This window comes from Salmo trutta, chromosome 3, assembly GCF_901001165.1.
Source record: "Salmo trutta chromosome 3, fSalTru1.1, whole genome shotgun sequence".
NCBI classification, from domain to species: domain Eukaryota; kingdom Metazoa; phylum Chordata; class Actinopteri; order Salmoniformes; family Salmonidae; genus Salmo; species Salmo trutta.
Window position 1 is genome coordinate 64,219,629 of NC_042959.1, and position 13,634 is coordinate 64,233,262.

The 13,634-nt window shown below is 40.9% G+C and overlaps 2 long non-coding RNA genes across 2 annotated transcripts; one reads left to right on the forward strand and one right to left on the reverse strand.

Annotated features, from left to right (window-relative positions):
* Positions 1-856: 856 nt before the first annotated feature.
* On the forward strand, positions 857-1,661 carry LOC115183251 (uncharacterized). Its single transcript, XR_003874015.1, has 2 exons — positions 857-1,152; positions 1,498-1,661. It is a non-coding gene; the product is annotated as an uncharacterized LOC115183251 (long non-coding RNA).
* A 5,079-nt stretch (positions 1,662-6,740) lies between these two features.
* Positions 6,741-13,584, reverse strand: LOC115183237 (uncharacterized). The gene is made up of 3 exons (XR_003874006.1): positions 13,204-13,584; positions 10,921-10,999; positions 6,741-6,856 (listed from the first exon to the last, which is right to left on the reverse strand). It is a non-coding gene; the product is annotated as an uncharacterized LOC115183237 (long non-coding RNA).
* Between the last annotated feature and the right edge of the window lie 50 nt (positions 13,585-13,634).

The following is a 13,634-nucleotide window of genomic DNA, read 5'->3' on the forward strand; positions in this document are numbered from 1 at the left end:
TCCTTGTTTTTGAAAGAAAAGCACATTTTTTGTCCATTAAAATAACATGAAATTGATCAGGAATACAGTGTAGACGTTGTTAATGTTGTAAATGACTATTTTAGCTGGAAACTGCAGCTTTTTTATGGAATATCTACATAGGCGTACAGAGGCCCATTATCAGCAACCATCACTTCTGCGTTCCAGTGGCACGTTGTGTTAACTAATCCAAGTTCATGATTTTAAAAGGCTAATTGATTGTTAGAAAACCCTTTTGCAATTATGTTAGCACAGCTGAAAACTGTTGTTCTGATTAAAGAAGGAATAAAACTGGCCTTCTTTGGACTAGTTGAGTATCTGGAGCATCAGCATTTGTGGGTTCGATTACAGGCTCAAAATGACCAGATACAAAGAACTTCCTTCTGAAACTCGTCAGTCTAATCTTGTTCAGAGAAATGAAGGCTATTCCATGCTAGAAATTGCCAAGAAACTGAAGATCTCGAATAACGCTGTGTACTACTCCCTTCACAGAACAGGGCAAACTGGCTCTAACCAGAACAGAAAGAAGAGTGGGAGGCACAACTGAGCAAGAGGACAAGTACATTAAAGTGTCTAGTTTGAGAAACAGATGCCTCACAAGTCCTCAACTGGCAGCTTCATTAAATAGTACCCGCAAAACACCAGTCTCAACGTCAACAGTGAAGAGGCTACTCCAGGATGCTGGCCTTCTAGGCAGAGTTCCTCTGTCCAGTGTCTGTGCTCTTAATCTTTCATTTTTATTGGCCAGTCTGAGATATGGCTTTTTCTTTGAAATTCTGCCTAGAAGGCCAGTATCCCGGAGCTGACTCTTCACTGTTGACGTTGAGACTGGTGTTTTGCGGGTACTATTTAATGAAGCTGCTAGTTGAGGACTTGTGAGGCGTTTGTCATTCTGTCATTCTTCCAACCAGTGGGACCAGTCTTGTTTTGGCACAAGTCTTATTAAATGTTAACATTGCTGTTTGTTTTGGATGACAGATATTTCCAGCCTGCGTCTAAACCTCTCTGACCTTTCCACGCCTCGCCTGAGGACCAACTTCTCTGGCTTCACAGTGAGAGACACAGGGGATGTCTTTCACAGTCTGTTCTTCATGGTGTTTGGAAGATTTAGTTAAATCATCACATATTGCTGAAGTGAGTGTGTTGGGGGCATTCTGGTCGATCCATATTAATCAACAACTTTATAATGTCAGAGTTTTTTGTAAACCAACAGGTAAGTTGGATCGTAACAAGGTCATGCCTCTTAAACAGAGTGTACATGATTCAGACAACCATAGGCTGTGTAAAAAAGCACCTTGGACATAAATTTAAAGATGTTCTAGTTAATGGATTACCTAAAATGTTTTTTGACCGTGCAGTTAGACTGATTTTCACCAGCTATGATCATCATTCTTCCAACCAGTAGAACCAGTCTTGTTTTGGTACACAAGTCTTATTAAATGTTAACATCGCTGTTTGTTTTGGATGACATATTTCCAGCCTGCGTCTAAACCGCTCTGACCTTCCACGCCTCTTCTGAGGACCAACTTCTCTGGCTTCACACTGAGAGACACAGGGGATGATGGGACATGCTTAACCCTTGTGTGGTGTTGGTGTCTGTGGGACCCATTTTCAATGTTTACATAAAAGAAAAATGATACAATGAATAATTTTTTCAACCTGAGACTCATTGGCCTTGGCTCATTTTCTGTGAAGAACATATAAGAGAACACATTTTCATTGAGCGCACACTGCACCCCCTACACATTTATATTACATAGCACCAAGAACCTGTCTGTCTCCCTGCCTGCCTGCCTGCCTGCCTGTCTCCCACTTTTCTCACACTCTTTACCCTTTGTAGTGTGTGAAAATGTCACGTTCACTGTCCTCAAACTCCCTGTCATAGATCAGCCAAGACGCAGCGTGCCGGTAATTCCACATACTTTATTAGTGAAACCAAACAAAACAAGAAACAGGTAAAACAGAAACGAACGTGATGCAACTGAGGCGCACACAAAACCCTCACAGAAAGAATAATTACCCACAACTACAGGTGGGGAAAAGGCTGCCTAAGTATGATTCCCAATCAGAGACAACGATAGACAGCTGCCTCTGATTAGGAACCATACTCGGCCAAACACGAAGAAATACATGACATAGAATGCCCACCCCACATCACACCCTGACCTAACCAAAATAGAGGAAATAAAACGTCTCTCTCAGGTCAGGGCGTGACAGAAACTACACAATGTCTTGTACAATGTTATTATAATACATTATTTTGACACAGAGCTTTTGACAATGTATTTTCCTACACACAACCCCAGCCAGGTACAAATTGGGGGAGGGACACAACAAATAAATAGCTTTGCATGTGTGGCTCCTTACCACAATCAATCAGTATGGCAAGGCTTTGGTGATGAAAAGTGCACAATGTATTTAGTTAATCTTCCTATCAGGCTGTAGTGCAGAGCTGTCCACAAAGTTACTCTTATTAACTGTATGCAAGGTTTGCTTCATGTTGTCTTATAAATGCCTCATTATCTTGCCAACCCCCATTGTCACACCTCTGAAAAGCAGTTCTGTTGTGATTACATCATGTAGGTCGGCTATCTGATTGGAAGTTAACTTTACAGTAATACTATTGGTCAACAACTCCAATTTTGAATCCAAACAGCTCAGATTCTTAAAAAATGGTCTTCGCTTCATTGTTCTTTCTCTTATGTTCCTGACTTGCTGCAGAGAGATACCTAAACACTTTCTTTCTCTCTCCCTCTCCCATGAGCTATGGGCCATCTCTCTCTCTCTCTCTCTCTCTCTCCCTCTCTCTCTCTCTCTTTGACTATGTTTGGAATAATGCCTTCTAATAGGAGGTCGACCAATTGCGATTTGTCAACGCCGATACCTGTACTGATTATTGGAGGACCAAAAAAGCAGATACCGATTAATCGGAACATTTTTATATATATATTTGTAATAATGACAATTACAACAATACTGAATGAACAATGAACGCTTTTATTTTAACTTAATATAATACATAAATAAAATCTATTTAGTCTCAAATAAATAATGAAACATGTTCAATTTGGTTTAAATAATGCAAAAACACAGTGTTGGAGAAGAAAGTAAAAGTGCAATATGTGCCATGTAAAAAAAGCTAACGTTTAAGTTACTTGCTCAGAACATAAGAACATATGAAAGCTGGTCGTTCAATATTCCCAGTTCTTCAATATTCCCAGTTAAGAAGTTTTAGGTTGTAGTTATTATCGGAATTATGACGCGTCGACTATTTCTCTCCATACCATTTGTATTTCATATACCTTTGACTATTGGATGTTCTTATAGGCACTTTAGTATTGCCAGCCTAATCTCGGGAGTTGATAGGCTTGAAGTCATAAACAGCGGCTGAGCATTGCCAAGAGCTGCTGGCAAATGCAGCAAAGTTTGAATGAATGCTTACAAGGCTGCTGCTGCCTACCACCGCTCAGTCAGACTGCTCTGTCAAATATCAAATCTTAGACTTAATTATAATATAATCAACACAGAAATACGAGCCTTTGGTCATTAATTTGGTCAAATCCGGAAATTATCATTTTGAAAACAAAACGTTTATTCTTTCAGTGAAATACGGAACCGTTCCATATTTTATTGAACGGGTGGCAACCCTAAGTCTAAATATTGCTGTTACATTGTACAACCTTCAATGTTATGCCATAATTATGTAAAATTCTGGCAAATTAGTTCACAGTTTGCAATGAGCCAGGCGGCCCAAACTGTTGCATATACCCTGACTCTGCTTGCACTGAACGCAAGAGAAGTGACACAATTTCCCTAGTTAATATTGCCTGCTAACATGAATTTCTTTTAACTAAATATGAAGGTTTAAAACAATATACTTATGTGTATTGATTTTAAGAAAGGCATTGATATTTATGGTTAGGTACATTTGTGCAAAGATTGTGCTTTTTTCGCGAATGAGCTTTTGTTAAATCATCACCTGTTTGGCGAAATTGAAGTAGCCTGTGATTCGATGATAAATTAACAGGCACCGCATTGATTATATGCAATGGAGGACAAGCTAGTTAACCTAGTAATATCATCAACCATGTGTAGTTAACTAGTGATTATGTGAAGATTGATTGTTTTTTTATAAGAGAAGTTTAATGCTAGCTAGCAACTTATCGTGGCTCCTTGCAGCCACAAGGTCCTTTTGATGCTGCACTCGCGTAACAGGTGGTCAGCCTGCCACGCAGTTTCCTCGTGGATTGCAATGTAATCGGCCATAATCGGCATCCAAAAAGGCCGATTACCGATTGTTATGAACACTTGAAATCGGCCCTAATTAATCGGCCATGCCATAGGTCAACCTCTACTTGTAACGCTTGTTAATGCTTTGTAACTTAAGCTTTATGCCTTGTATGTGAATCCATTCATTTTACAAAGTAATTATATACACTTGTATTTGGAATTCCATTCTCAGATATTTCTTCATTGCTTATTACGGTTACTCAACCATGATGTTCTTGCATATTGCTCTTTATCTTATGGAGTCAGATAATCATTTTAATAGGCTAGTTGCATTAAGAGGTGTATATGAGGTGTATATATAATAAAATACATGTCAAATATTACTCCACTATAAGGCCACTGCATGCTGTGACAAGGGCCTGGATGGTTACACATCTGCTTCAAGCTGCCTGACGGAACACTGGGGCCTTCAGTGGTACCTTCCCTTTGATTACAGAAAGAATCTCCTTATCTCTGTCTTGTAGCCATTTAAAACCTCTTGAAGTTCGCCTAGGATAGGGGGCGCTACAGCGATTTTTGAAAAAAATACGTGCCCATTTTAAACGGCCTCCTACTCAAACTCAGAAGCTAGGATATGCATATAATTAATAGATGTGGATAGAAAACACCCTAAAGTTTCTAAAACTGTTTGAATGGTGTCTGTGAGTATAACAGAACTCATATGGCAGTCAAAACCCCGAGACAGTTTCTAACAGGATGTGGAAATTGATTTGCGGACTCAACTTCAGCACTTTGCCTATAAATCACACCGTGAGCTATGGTTCATTGAGCACTTCCTATGGCTTCCACTGGATGTCCCCAGTCTTTACAAAGTGGTTTGAGTCTTCTACTGTGAAAACTGACTGAAAGAGAGGCTGTTGATCTTGGTCACATGGGGAGGGCCATCACCATTATGACGCGGGCGCCCCTGGCTACCCTCCCCTTTCGAAACGTTTTGAAAGACAATGCAACCGTCCCCATGGAATATTATTGAAGCTCTGGTTGAAAAAGGCCCTAAAGATTTATGTTATACAACGTTTGACATGTTTGAACGAACTTAAATATTTTTGGGGGGGCTTTCGTTAGGAGAAGTCCCGTGCACGACGTAACATTTTGAGGTGCCTTCGGAACGCACTAACAAGAAGAAGCTATTGGGACATAAATTATGAACTTTTTTGAACAGAATTACATTTGTTGGGGACCTGGGATTCCTGGAAGTGCCTTCTGATGAAGATAATCAAAGGTAAGGGATTATTTACAATAATATACAAGAGTAGATTTGATATTCGATTGTTCCAAGATGGCGCAGCCCTGTATTGCTAGCCTATTTTTCTGAGCATACCACGTCGTTTATTGCAAAGTGGGATTTCCCAGTAAAGTTATTTTTAAATCTGGCAAAGCAGGTGCTTTCACGAGATGTTCATCTATAATTTTTTGAATGACAATATTACATTTTAAAAATGTTTTCGAATAGTAATTTAGTAAATTGTAGCGCTGATTCACCGGATGCATTTGAATGAAAATAGTTTCTCAACGTCACGCGCCGATGTAAAATGCTGTTTTTATATATAAATATGAACTTTATCGAACAAAAGAATGCATGTATTGTGTAACATGATGTCCTAGGAGTGTCATCTGATGAAGATTGTCAAAGGTTAGTGCTGCATTTAGCTGTTTTTTGGTAATTTGTGATGCATGTGGTTGGTCGGAAAAAATGGCTATGTGAATATTTTGACGATGTACTCCTCTAACATTATCTAATGTTTTGCTTTTGCTGTAAAGCCTTTTTGAAATCGGACAACGTGGTTCGATTCAGGAGAGGTGTATCTATAAAACGATATAAAATAGTCCTATATTTGAAAAAAAATAAAAATTACATTTTTCTATTGTTCAGTTATGAATATGGCGAAATGATTTTACGCTGGATGTTGATCCCGCATACGGGACGGAGAACATCAAGATTAACATGTACTGTGTGTAACCACTCAGATTCATACAAACTTCTCCAAACACAAGAACTGACTTATATTCACTTGTCTCTCTTGTCTCTGCGTTTAGACAGGCAGCCGTTTCGGGTATTTTTTTCCAGTAATTGGTCTTTTGACCAGTCACATCAATCTTTTCACATCCAATCTTTTTCAGTGCTGATCTGATTGGCCAAAAGACCAATTAGTGAAAACAAGATCAGACTGTCAAAACGCAGCCTATTTGTCATATTTTTCAGTCTTGTCTGGGATATATATTTTAATTGGCACACCTGTTTGATGTCCTATATACATGAATAAACATGTATTTACCCTGGATATTAGACTTGCATTGATTTTCAACCTTTTTGAATCATAAGCTCTAAGTGTTGTCAGATGTGGAAGGTATCATAATAGTTAGTACAATGAGAAGAAAAACAGGCTAAGAAAAATGTATTGTTTTGTAACCTATTAAAAAATGAACATGAGTAGTTTATACAAAACTTTATTGCATTTGGTGTCATCCCCCACATTTGACAGTTTAAAGCATCCTTCCTCAGGGAACTGTCTGCTGATAGCTGAGTTCCATGACCCAGCAGACACACCTGGGAATAAGGGGATTGTCACGGTTGTCGTCGGTGAAAGAGGACCAAAATGCAGCAGGTACGTGTATGCTCATTTTGACTTTTATTTAACTATCAAAAGAGCACTCCAAAACAACAAAACACGAAAACGAACGAACAACAAAACAGTCTGGCAAAGCCTAGGGCTGAACACAGAACAATCACCCACGGATAACAAACACACCCTAATATATGGGACTCTCAATCAAAGGCAGATAGACAACACCTGCCTTCAACTGAGAGTCCCAACCCCAATCAGCACAACATAGAAACACACTCACCAGACTACACATAGAAATACATAAACATAGAACATCAACCCAAAACCCCGGAAATACTAAATCAAACCCCCCTTTTAACAAACACACCACCCTGAACCACATAAAACAAATACCCTCTGTCACGCCCTGACCAAACTACAAAACAATTAACCTTATATACTGGCCAGGACGTGACAGGGATAGACACATTAGTTTCTTAAAATAAAAGTCTAAGACTTTTAGAGGGTGGAGTGCACATGAGTTTTGGAGTGAGTACAGTAAATTCAATCCAACCAGTGGTGCTGGATAATATGCTACACTACATGACCTCAAGTATGTGGACCTGCTCATCGAACATCTAATTCCAAATTCATGGGCATTAGTGTGGAGTTGGTCCCCCCTTTGCTGCAATAACAGCCCCCACTCTTCTGGGAAGGCTTTCCACTAGATGTTGGAAAATTGATGCTCACAGTCAGCGTTCCAATTCATCCCAAAGGTGTTCGATGGGGTTGAGGTCAGGGCTCTGTGCAGGCCAGTCAAGTTCTTCAACACCGATCTCAACAAACTATTTATGTATGGACCTTGCTTTGTGCACAGGGGCATTGTCATGCTGAAACAGGAAAGGGCCTTCCCCAAACTGTTGCCACAAAGTTGGAAGCACAGAATTGTCTTGAATGTCATTGTATGCTGTAGCGTTAAGATTTCCCATCACTGGAAATAAGGGGCCTAGCCCGAACCATGAAAAGCACCCCAGACCATTTTTCCTCCTCCACCAAACTTTACAGTTGGGACTATGCATTAGGGCAGGTAACGTTCTCCTGGCATCCTCCAAACCCAGATTCGTCAGTCGGACCGTCAGATGGTGAAGCGTGATTCATCATTCCAGACGCATTTCCACTGCTCCAGAGTCCAATGGCGGTGTAACGGCTGTCGAAGAGATAAGACCAAGGCGCAGCGGGTACCTGAATACTCATACTTTAATATTATGATTTAAAGTGAGTAACGGGAAAAAACAAGAAACAAAACGACAGCTAACAGATTTGCAGGCTAAACAAACAGCAGTGCAAATACAACTACCCACAAAAACCCAAACCAAACACACACCTATATATAGGACTCTCAATCAGAGGCAACTAGAAACACCTGCCTCCAATTGAGAGTCCAACACCCAAACCTAAACATAGAAAAACTAAACTAGACAGAACGTAGAAATACATACAAAACACAAACCCTCTGCCACGTCCTGACCAAAACTAATACAATTACTCCCTCTGCTGGTCAGGACGTGACAGGCGGCAAGCTTTACACCACTCCAACCAACGCTTGGCATTGCGCATGCTGATCTTAGACTTGTGTGCAGCTGCTCGGCCATGAAACATCATATGGCGTACTGCATTAGCATCGAACAGCCCCTGCGATATGCAACTTTTCAGGGAAGTTAGGAACCAATATACACAAGCAGCTAGGAAAGCAAAGGCTAGCTTTTTCAAACAGAAATTTTCATCCTGTAGCACAAACTCCAAAAAGTTCAGGGACACTGTAAAGTCCATGGAGAATGAGAGCACCTCCACCCAGCTGCCCACTGCACTGAGGCTAGGAAACACTGTCACCACCGATAAATCTATGATAATCGAGAATTTCAATAAGCATTTTTCTACGGCTGGCAATGCTTTCCACCTGGCTACCCCTACCCCGGTCAACAGCTCTGCAACCCCGACAGCAACTTGCCCAAGCCTCCCCCATTTTTCCTTCACCCAAATCCAGATAGCTGATGTTCTGAAGAAGCTGCAAAATCTGGACCCCTACAAAGCAGCTGGGCTAGACAATCTAGACCCTCTTTTTCTAAAATTATCTGCCGCAATTGTTGCAACCCCTATTACTAGCCTATTCAACCTCTCATTTGTATCGTCTGAGATCCCTAAAGATTGGAAAGCTGCCGCAGTCATCCCCCTCTTCAAAGGGGGAGACACTCTAGACCCAAACTGTTACAGACCTATATCTATCCTACCCTGCCTTTCTAAAGTCTTCGAAAGCCAAGTTAACAAACAGATCACGACCATTTCGAATCCCACCGTACCTTCTCCGCTATGCAATCTGGCTTGTTGTCCGGATCTCCGGCAGTCTCTATGGGGTGCCACAGGGTTCAATTCTCGGTCCGACTCTTTTCTCTGTATACATCAGTGATGTCACTCTTGCTGCTGGTGATTCTCTGATCCACCTCCATGGAGACGACACCATTCTGTATACTTCTGGCTCTTCTTTGGACACTGTGTTAACAAACCTCCAGACAAGCTTCAATGCCATCCAACACTCCTTCCGTGGCATCCAACTGCTCTTAAATGCAAGTAAAACTAAATGCATGCTCTTCAACCGATCGCTGCACCCTCCCGCTCGACTAGCATCACTAATCTGGACGGATCTGACTTAGAATATGTGGACAACTACAAATACCTAGGTGTCTTGTTAGACTGTAACTCTCCGTCCAGACTCACATTAAGCATCTCCAATCAAATATTAAATATAGAATCGGCTTCCTATTTCACAACAAAGCATCCTTCACTCATGTTGCCAAACATACCTTCGTAAAACTGACTATCCTACCAAACCCTGTACTTCGGCGATGTCATTTACAAAATAGCCTCCAACACTCTACTCAGCAAATTGGATGTAGTCTATCACAGTGCCATCTGTTTTGTTACCAAAGTCCCATACACTACCCCCCACTGCGACCTGTATGCTCTCGTTGGCTGGCCCTCGCTTCATATTCGTCGCCAAACACACTGGTTCCAGGTAATCTATAAGTCTTTGCTAGGCAAAGCCCCGCCTTATCTCAGCTCACTGGTCACCATAGCAGCACTCACCCGTAGCACACGCTCCAGCAGGTATATTTCACTGGTCATCCCCAAAGCCAACTCCTTTCCTTCTAGTTCTCTGCTGTCCACGAATTAGCTGGAACGAATTGCAAAAATCACTGAAGCTGGAATCTTATATCTCCCTCACTAAGTTTAAGCATCAGCTGTCAGAGCAGCTTACCGATCATTGCACCTGTACACAGCCCATCTGTAAATAGCCCACCCAACTACCTCATCCCCATATTGTTATCATTTTTTTGCTCCTTTGAACCCCAGTATCTCTACGTGCACATTCCTCTCCTGCACATCTATCACTCCAGTTTTTAATTGCTAAATTGTAATCATTTCCCCATTATGGCCTATTAATTGCCTTACCTCCCTAATCTTACTACATTTGCACACACTGTATATAGATTTTCTATTGTGTAATTGACTATGTTTGTTTATCCCATGTGTTGTTTGTGTTGCACTGCTTTGCTTTATCTTGGCCAGGTCGCAGTTGTAAATGAGAACTTGTCAACTGGCCTACCAGGTTAAATAAAGGTGAAATAAAATGTAAAAATAAATGGAAACCCATTTCATGAAGCTCCTGACGAACAGTTATTGTACTGACTTTGCTTCCAGAGGCATTTTGGAACTCGGTAGTGAGTATTGTAACCGACGATAGACGATTTTTACGCGCTACGTGCTTCAGCAATCGGCGGTCCCGTTCTGTGAGCTTGTGTGACCTACCACGTTGCGGCTGAGCCGTTGTTGCTCCTAGACGTTTCCACTTCACAATAGGTGTGGCGGAAATATCCAAATCCACTAATTTCAAAGCGTGTCCACATACTTTGTATATATAGTGTATACAGTATGTCATCACATAAACAGACAGCCATAGTGAAGGAGGTTTACATAGTGCATAAAGTATATTAGCACCAGCGGCGCTTACTTCTCTGTGTTCTGGAAAGATCCCAGGTAGTTTGTCTGAAGGCTCTGGAGGTCCTTGGAATATTCTGTCTCTGTAGCACCTGTAGAGAGATGGATAGAGGTACTGAATGCTCTTGAAAGAGAGAGAGCAAGAGAGTTAATATTTACAATGTTGATTATTGAACTATTAGGGTCCCTTCCAATCAGACAAATGGATGCGTAAAAGATGCAGCAAGTCAGTGGTTTTCAATGGGAGTAGTGTGTCAGAAAAATTGCAAAGACTATCCATCAACCAATAAAAAATGTAAAACAGCGTTTCTCCCCACCAAACAGCTGTGTTGGACATGCATTTCATGCATTTTGGTTTGAAGGTAGCCTTACTCCGTGGTTCAAGATGTATCTTCATGTCTGTAACTTCGCTCTTAGTCCCTCTGACCCCTAAGCCTTCACCCCTGACATCCCATTGGCTCAAGGACTCTGGCCTATCCAGTATACAGTGTCTGTGGGGTCATATTGCACTTTCTAAGGCTTCCACTAGATGTCAACAGTCTTTAGAACCTTGTTTCAGGCTTCTACTGTGAATGGGAAGAGAATAAGAGCTGATTCAGTCATGTGTCTGGAAAATTGGCATGAGCTCAAACATGCGCACAGCCGTGAGAGCGAGCTGCCTTTCCTTTCAATTCTAAAGACAATGGAATTGTCCGGTTGGAATATTATTGCAGATTTATGATAAAAACATCCTAAAGATTGATTCTAGACATTGTTTGACATGTTTCTACGAACTGTAATGGAACTATTTAGACTTTTCGTCTGGACTAAATTTGCGCGCTTAGTGATTTTGGAGTGCTGGACTAAACGCGCAAACAAAATGCAGGTATTTGGACATAAAGAGGAACTTTATCGAACAAAACAAACATTTATTGTGGAACTGGGATTCCTGGGAGTGCATTCTGATGAAGATCATCAAAGGTAAGTGAATATTTATAATGTTATTTCTGACTTCTGTTGACTCCAAAATGGCGGGTATCTGTATGGCTTGTTTTGATGTCTGAGTGCTGTACTCAGATTTTGCAAAGTTTGCTTTCGCCGTAAAGCTTTTTTGAAATCTGACACAGCGGTTGCATTAAGGAGAAGTTTATCTATAATTCTGTGCATAACACTTGTATTTTTTATCAACGTTTATGATGAGTATTTCTGTAAATTGATGTGCTCATTCACCGGACGTTTTGGAGGCAAAACATTTCTGAACATTACACGCCAATGTAAAATGGGGTTTTTGGATATAAATATGAACTTTATCGAGCAAAACATACATGTATTGTGTAACATGAAGTCCGATGAGTGCCATCTGATGAAGATCATCAAAGGTTAGTGATTCATTTTAGCTGTATTCCTGGTTATTGTGACGCCTCTCCTTGCTTGGAAAATGGCTGTGTGGTTTTTCTTGTCTAGGTGCTGTCCTAACATAATCTAATGCTATGCTTTCGCCGTAAAGCCTTTTTGAAATTGGACAATGTGATTGGATTAATGAGAAGATTATCTTTAAAATGGTGTATAATACTTGTATGTATGAGACATTTGAATTATGAGATTTTTGTTGTTTTGAATTTGGCGCTCTGCTATTTCACTGGCTGTTGGCCAGTGTGGGACGCTACCGTCCACATGTCCTAGAGAGGCTAGCTAACGCAATAGCGGCTTTCAATGCAATGGCTGGTCTGAAGGTCGTCTGAAATGTATCATTATAGTTCACATGATAAGCAAACTACTGTCATGCCTTTTCAACCAAAAATCGATTTACCTCACTCGTGTGGGTAGCTATTTCCTGAGATTTGATTGATGGAACAATCCAGCCAATGTTTAGGTGGCTGTGGTTTTGGCAGGAGGAACTGATTGGTCAGGAGTAAAAGGTCCTGCCCCCAGAGCTGCTCAAATCGAGATTTTACTTGCGAATCTCTCTACAAACGGAAAAAAAATTGGAAAGTTTACGAATGTCTTGGTAACGTGACAACAGTGACAGAACTCAAAGTCTGATTCAAGTCTGCAAGTGTATTTTTGATTCACAGCAGGATATTCATATTCGTAAATGTCGTTTTGAAAATAAATTATGCTTGCAAATCTTACTGAATGTATTCAAATGTCAAGTTACAAGTTTGCAACCGTTGTTAAATCTTTCACACATCATGATACAAGCTTGCGAAATTAAATTACACATTTAGCAACCATACTTGCAACCACAAATCTCAATGTGTGACCACGAAATTCAAAATATAAACTCATGTAGTTCTGTCGTGATCCCCATACTCACAAGCTACACAAGAGTCATGCTTCGACTTGATAAGCTCTTGTGTTTGTCTTGTGGAGCGAATGAAGTGAGCCAATTAGCTATCCGAGTTGGAACCAGGCCCAACATACCTGACTAGCATTGATTGGACTAACGACCTGCTATTTGGCAGCGCTCAGTCACTGGTCATGGTCCTCTGCTCTGAAGGTGGTTTGCATCAACTAATGTCCGAATTCCTGATGGTTCATGCTGGGTTCATAGCCATTTAAAATGTCCCAGCTGTCCCAAAAAATTACACTGCCCACAGACGTGGAGTGACCGTCTGTGTCAGCTAAATGGCCACAAATTGCGTAGAGTTGTAGTAGCTTTCCTAAACCTGGGTCACCCAGCAACGCTTATGCAAATCCTAAAATATGTTATGAGAACAATGTGAGCCTAGCTGCATACTTGTATAA